Below are 7,420 nucleotides of genomic sequence, written 5' to 3'. Positions count from 1 at the left end.
AGAAATTTATGTTCCCTGCCCCAGCCCTGTCAGCCACAAAAGGGCAATGAGACAGATTCACGCCCCCACTGTAGACATTTACCTGGGAACATTCCATTTTCTTGGCTTTCTGGAAGCTGGGTGTTGGATTCACGCCCCCACTGTAGACATTTACCTGGGAACATTCCATTTTCTTGGCTTTCTGGAAGCTGGGTGTTGGGAAAAATCTGGTGGAGGAGTTCCCAGCAGCGAGTTCACGGGACAGCTATCGTCCAAGGGAATGGTATTCTCCCACCACATGAAGCTTTCTCGAAAGCAGTTACTTGGGTCTGAAACCATCTATACACCCTACCCCCTCTCTTTGCCTGACACACTCCAGTTCCTTCAGGGTTCAGTATAAATCGCATCTGCCCTATGAAGCCTTATCTGTCTTTCCAAAGGAAGCATCACCCCCCTCTGATGTACCCATCACGTGCTCGTCCGTCTTTCCCTCAGAACTACAAGCCTGATAAGGCAAAGACAGCATCTGTCATGCCTGAAACATACTAGGTACTCAAGTATTTGTTGATTGATTCATTCCTTTTAATTTTTTTAGGTTTTATTTATTTAAGTAATCTCCACACCCAACATGGGGCTCGAACTCACAACCCCGAGATCAAGTGTCTCACTTTCCCCCAACTGAGCCAGCCAGGTACCCCTCTTTTTATTTAAAGGGAAAAACCCCACAATTTGAAAACTGCATTTACTGAAGTCTCTTTAAAAATACCAAAGAGCCCAGATGCAAGGTCTCCAGAAAACAAGGCAAAACTTGAAATGGACTTTCTTCTCCCCATTGCTGTTGCCACAGTTCACTCCACCAGATCCCTCTCCTCTATTTTGCCAACTTCCTAAACTCTCCAAACCTAACCGAACCAGCAGGCTCTCTAGCCTCGTCTTTCGATGCAGCCTTTTCTCCTATAATTAACTTGGGCCCCCTGTCTTTATTGACCCATTCACCCATTCATTCATTCTCTGGATCCCAGAAAGCAAAGACGGTCTTGAGAGTGAAAAGAATCCTCCCTCCTTAGAAGGTGAGAGAGAATAATAAACTGAGGAAGACATGGGTTCTGGCCCATTTTCTTACCTGCTGTGCTCTCGGTGTTTGGGACAGCCCTTATCACATAGTTGGTGCTCAGTCAAGATTGCCTGGTTGGGGGGCACCTGGGTGGCTCAGTGGGTTAAAGCCTCTGCCTTCAGCTCAGTTCATGATCTCAGGGTCCTGGGATCGAGCCCAGCATCGGGCTCTCTGCTCAGCGGAGAGCCTGCTTCCCCCTCTCTCTGCCTGCCTGTCTGCCTATTTGTGACCTCTCTCTGTCAAATAAATAAATAAAATCTTTAAAAAAAATTGCCTGGTTGGGTAATATATTTTCTTTTAAAGTCACATATTTTCGTTGTTGTTACATGAGTGGGTAACTAAATAACAAGGTGTTTCGTGACAGAAAGAAAACAAGGGAAAGACGAAGAACAACAACAAAAAAAACCCACAATTCTTTTTTCCCCTCTCTTTGGAGGACTGAGATGGGATGCTTGCCTGAAGAACCAAGGAGCCATAGCAAGTAGGGCACGGCTCCCGGTCATTCTCAGACTTAAAGGGCCGTCTGCTGCTGAATCAGCAGGAAAACAGCACTGGGGACGGGGGCTAGGTGCAGCCTGGCAGCGTGGCAGCAATTTAGCTGACAATTTCCTTCTATGTTTCAGCATAATTGAATTAGCATCCATGGAGACTGTCTCCCAGACATCAGCGAATGCAATCCTGTGAAGCAGGCGCCGCAATTCATCCGGCATTATGAGGCACTGAATTGCCATCCAATCCCGCACCTCTCCTCGTTGCTTTGTGTGCACTCGTTAGAGGAAATTAGGTGGATGCGACGAGCCTGGGAACAATTAAAATCTTCCCACTTAGGCGATTCCCAGCAGTGGTACCCAAGTTCTCTTGAAAAGCACTCAGGTTCGCTCAGCTACTGAGCCTGCCCGACGTTCTGCATGTGCTTTCTTGTTTTGAGCAAAGGATGGCGCGTCACTTTGCTCCAGCGAAGGCTATGGACCGGTAGGGGACAGAGCAGAGAAGACATACAGGCTCAGCTGTGATATGAACTGGCCAGAAGAGCATCCATAAGGGACAGTGCCATGGCCCGGGGTCTCGGGACTCAGTCCAGTGGGGAAGAGTATTGCTCAAGATGAGTGTATTGGAAGGGGAGATGAATCATGAGAGACTGTGGACTCTGAAAAACAATCTGAGGGTTCTGGAGGGGGGTGGTGGGAGGTTGGGTGAGCCTGGTGGTGGGTATTATGGAGGGCACGTGTTGCATGGAACACTGGGTGTGGTGCATAAACAATGAATTCTGGAACACTGAAAAGAAATTTAAAAAATAAATAAATAAAAATAATCAGGAAAAAAAAAGATGAATGTAAGCAATGGGGCTTGATGGTGGACCACAGACCAGGGCCGGGAAGATGGCACCCAGGGCAGCAAGTTGAGACTAGACACTGGGGAGACTAACAGTGGGATTAAGTGGGGGAGTGAAGAGTGGCATTTGGGCACCTGGTTCAGAACCAAGGTCCTGAACATCAAAAGTGTGCTAGATTGAATATACTTTGAGGCTAAGAGTGGCCATTTAAAGGACGGTGTTTTACTAGCTGGAGGGAATGGCTGATAGCTGCTGGGGAGCAGAGTGGTATGGGAGAAAGAGAAGAGTTTTGGAGAAATATGGATTTGAGATTGAATACCAGTCCTACCCTGTTTGATGGTTAAACCACGTCACCCCTAGGATTTTCCACCCCGTCGATGGAGGAAAAGAAGACCTCTATCTTGCAAGGCTTAGAGAGGCTCAGGGTTGTGCTAAGTGATGCTGGAGGGGATCACGTGTTACAGGACTTTGTCTTGGTTTGGGTTCCACAAGAAAGGGACCTTGAAATAAGGATTATAAGGATCTGAGTGCAAGCAGTTTATCTGGGAGATGATGGAGGAGAAGTGGGAGAATGAGGCAGGGAAAGAAAGAAGCCAAGTGAGGATCTGTGATAGAGCCAGCAACCACTGAGAGCTCCAGAACTCATCCGTGGGTGACTCTGGGAAACCACACGGAACACAGGTCTTAGTATCAGCTTAGTGAGCAATCTGGGAATTTTAGACACTGACTCCCATCAGTCGTTCGCTGAGGGCTGCTCCTGGGGGCTATTTACTGCCAAGCACTTCTGGTGTGCCTTGGGAGTGGGCAGACCTGCCTTCCTCATCTTCAGAGAAAGCCCCCAGGCATGAAGGAAGTTGGCCTTTCTGCTCTGAGATGGGGAGTCCTGAAGGGGGTACTGACAACTTCTGTTGGTGGGTGACATGTTGTCTCGGTTTGGACTGGGTTCCCTAAGCAAGCCAAGAACGAAACAGTAAGTACCAAGTGTTCCCGTGTTTCAAAGGCAGGTATAAGACCCCCAACAAGACGAGCAAACTATTTCGTGACCCTTAGCCTTTCACCAAATTTGAGAATAGGGAATGGGAAGGACGGTTTCTTTAGAGAAAGTAGATGGAACATCATCGTTCTCTCCCCAACCCCACAGGGACGAGAAGAGCTGTGCGCCCCTCACCTGCAGCCTAAAGGAAGAAGCTAAGAGGGGAACACATGAGAGCATGATTTGCGTCCTCTGAAGATTGGAGTCCCTACACGCTGGAGTTTGACTTGTGCCTGAGAAATCTTAGAGATACAAGGCAGGCTGAAGAAGGTTGCAGTGTGACAGCTGCTCTCCCGCCAAGTGTTTTCCTTGGGGTGGAGAAGGAGAGAGGGAGAGAGAGAGTGCGCATGTGCATGCACAAGAGCTGACCCAGGGATGTTTAAAAGATGCATTGCCTAATAAGGCCCTCTAGAGGAACGATGAGCCCCCAGTCCAACAAGACAAACCACGAAAAAGGAGAGTCAGAGGCGATGTCATTACTGGACAGTTAGAACACTTCTCATACCAGACAACAGGTGACAGATGTGCACCAGGGTCCCTGCGGACAGATGCCCACTCAGTGCACTGAACAAGGGGTTGGCTCAAGAGGATGCGTGAAATACAGCCACGCTCTGCTCTTAGGGCTTGCAAAAACCTAAAGAACTTCCAAAAGACAGCATCCATGAGCCAAACTAGGCACCCACGAGACTGCATCTGAAGGCAGGGTAGATCTTTTTTCTAATTCCCACAAAGTTTTTGCTGTGTTTCAGAGCCAATGGAGACACGTTCAAAGTTCACACAAGCAGCCCAGGAGAGAGCAGTAGCCTGCAGAGCTCAGCTCATAGCAGTCCAGCCACAAGCGACCTTCTTCTCTTTTGCTGTCCCCACTGCACCCTCGCCCACCTCAGAGAGGCAGAGCAGCCTGGCTGGGGTTGGGGTTAGAGGGCAGAATCACCACTCACTTAAGGGCAACTCAAGAAGCTGACTGGTCCTTTTCCCACAGCAGCTTCTGCCTGCAGCAAGCCTGAGCAAATGAAACCCAAGGGTTTGACTCTTGCACCAGTCTGGACATAGGAATCACTGAACTGCCAAAGATGTTTTTATAACCGACAAATAAGCAGATGAACTAAAGGGTCTGTCCGACAATCATTCAGAAACAGAGAGGGTCAGTCCTGGGATTGCACAGGGGAGACTGGGGAGAAACAGAAGTAGCTCAAAGATTGTACCCTGCAAGTCCTGCTCTTTCAATATACGGGTTATTGAGAAGGCATCCAACAAGTGCTGTATATGGGAAGCATCTAAAATGTATCAATAGGGATGCCTGGGTGGCTCAGTTGATTGAGTGACTGCCTTTGGCTCAGGTCATGATCCTGGAGCCTGAGGATCAAGTCCCACATAGGGCTCCCTGCTCGGCGGGAGTCTGCTTCTCCCACTGACCTCTCTCCTTTCATGCTCGTTCTCTTTCTTTCTTTCAAATAAATAAATAAAATCTTTAAAAAAATAAAACAAAATGTATCAATAAACAGCCACTCTTGTCATTATGAGCCAATTGTTCAGGTGAGGGTTAAATCACAATTTTCAGACCATTAGGGTTAACTCCCAGCATCTTAGAACTTGGTACAGCCCTGGGCTGTACCAGCTCCTGGCATGGTGGGAGGAAATGAATGACAGAGAACAGGGTCTGTGTCACCAAGCAGAAGATGAGGGGCTCCCACACTCCACCCGTGCTGTGGGGCATCAGCCCCAGGAAGGCTATACTTGCTGTGCCCATGATGCGGGCTCCTGGGAAGGCATTTGCTTACTCCCACTGGACAGCAACTATAGGAGGAGACTTGTTCATTATTCTCCCGGAAGTTAAACCTCAGTGTACATTGAGGAGAGCAGTGGGGGTAGGAGCCAGGACAGTCTGCTGCCTACAGCAGCATCAGAGAACAGCAAACTGCTCACCCTGAGCTCAGATTCCAGGCAGTTGACAGGCCTTGTGAGAGAGGAGTGAAGGCTCATAAAGGAAAAAGCCACAAGGTTCCATAACTTGTTTTGAAAGAATTATGATTGGTCCTGACAAGGTTAAACTGACCATCTCCCTAACAATTGGCCATTTAGTTAACAGATACTACACTATCTCTATTTCAGTCCTAAGTAGAAAGATGTGTTCTAGGATGCCAGTGGAGATGCAACTGACAAGATACAACTGACAACCATCAATTCCCGGTATTCCAAGAATTGAAACAGGGGAGTTCATAGGACCTGCTTCCACCACATCCTCCCAACCCTATGTTGAGGGGCTCTCTTAGCAATGTATACTTCACTTTGGAATCTGCTTTCATATACAAATCCCGGGACCTAGACCAGGGCTGATATAGGAAGAGAGTGTTTCCCAAATCATGGTTTGAATCCTAGCTCTGCCACTGACCAGCTGTGTGATCTCAAATAGGTCACTTCGCCTCTCGAGGACCAGCTTCCTCATCTGAACCGTGAAGAAAAAAATACCTACCACCCAGTCTGGAGGAAAAATAACCAGATTTAATGCACTGATTCCAGTGATGGGCCCCCAGCAAAATAGTAGCTGTCATCATCGTCATTATTTTCTGTAGACATCCTCTCATTTCTTCACAGTTATGTTCAGACAATTCTGGTTTTCTTACAGAGTTTTAGTACAAAAATGGCTGCATCATTCATCTACTCAAGATGTTTGCCATTTTTGGTAAAAATCCATAGACATTGTTAGAGCTGAAAATGCTTTTTCATTATCAGATAAGAAGATTCCTTCTGCAGTCTCCTCCTGCTCTAACTCTGCCTCCAGTTGTTCCTAAGGGAAAGTAATCTTGCGTGACACTTTAGCTTTGGAGCTAAAATCAAATTTAGCATCCCAGTTCCCAATGGGGCAAACCCAACATTTTCACACACTTCTCACATCTCAAAGAGAATAGATGCTTCTTTTGTTTCATGCCAATTTTCTCCAAGTCAGTTTTCTACTTAGTAGTTTATTTGAGCCTTCATTTTTCCATCTGTGAAATGGAACCACTGACACCATCCTCTTTCATAAGGTGCTCTGAGGATGGATTAGTGACCAGAGAACTCGGGTTACTCATGCTGTTCCTTCCATAGACACCCCGCTGTGTCCGTGGAGGAAATGTGTGGTTCTAGTCCATTATGGCTGCGGGCCAACATTATGTCCAGGCTGAATTGGAGCTAATTTACTCTGTTCAGCAAAACTGATCAACTAGCACACTTTTTGTGAATTCTGATCAAATATCCATCTGGTGTAACTGGAAAGGCCTGTTTAGTTTTCAGTGTTGTTAAACTCAAAAACAAAACTCTCAGTTTACCAGCAAAAATGGGTTTATTCAGGACTAGCAAGATAATCGCAATTAAGGAGAAGCAAGCTACAGCAAAACCATAGGCAAATACCCAGAACAAAGGAGAGGAAGTCTCTTTTATGGGGTCGGGGGTGGGCGTACTGGGAGAGCTGCTGTAAACAAAAAGGCCACAGAGGAAACGGGGAATTTGAAGTATAGTGGCTTCTCATTGGCTGGGTTGTGATAGTCTCTCATTGGCTGGGCTGTCGCTGGGGGAGGGGATAACTTTTCTTCCTCCCACTGGGGTAGTAAAGTAGTATAACTTATAAGGTGTCTCTCTTCCTGTTGGGTTTGCAATTGACTGCAAGTGGTAGGGCATGAGAGCTCCCCCTGTTGGCCTCTGGACTCCATTTTAAAGAGGTTTCCTTTTATTAATTTTCGCAGTGTTGGACCATTCAGAACTCTAATATATACAAAGAACATGGAAGGGGGAGGCAGAGTGCTTTAGGGGAGTGGTTAGCGACAAAGCTAAAGGAAAACAGGACAAGACCTTGAAGGTGAAGCTGCTGGCTGCCAAGTGGAAGAGCCTGAATGTTCTCCCCTAAGCATCAGGGACTGATCAGAACAGGAAAGAGTGCCTATCCCTTGTGCAATTCAATCAAGTGACCCCACATGGAAAAGTG

Source organism: Neovison vison, chromosome 3, assembly GCF_020171115.1.
Source record: "Neovison vison isolate M4711 chromosome 3, ASM_NN_V1, whole genome shotgun sequence".
NCBI lineage: Eukaryota > Metazoa > Chordata > Mammalia > Carnivora > Mustelidae > Neogale > Neogale vison.
Note: the sequence above shows the minus strand (reverse complement) of the source record.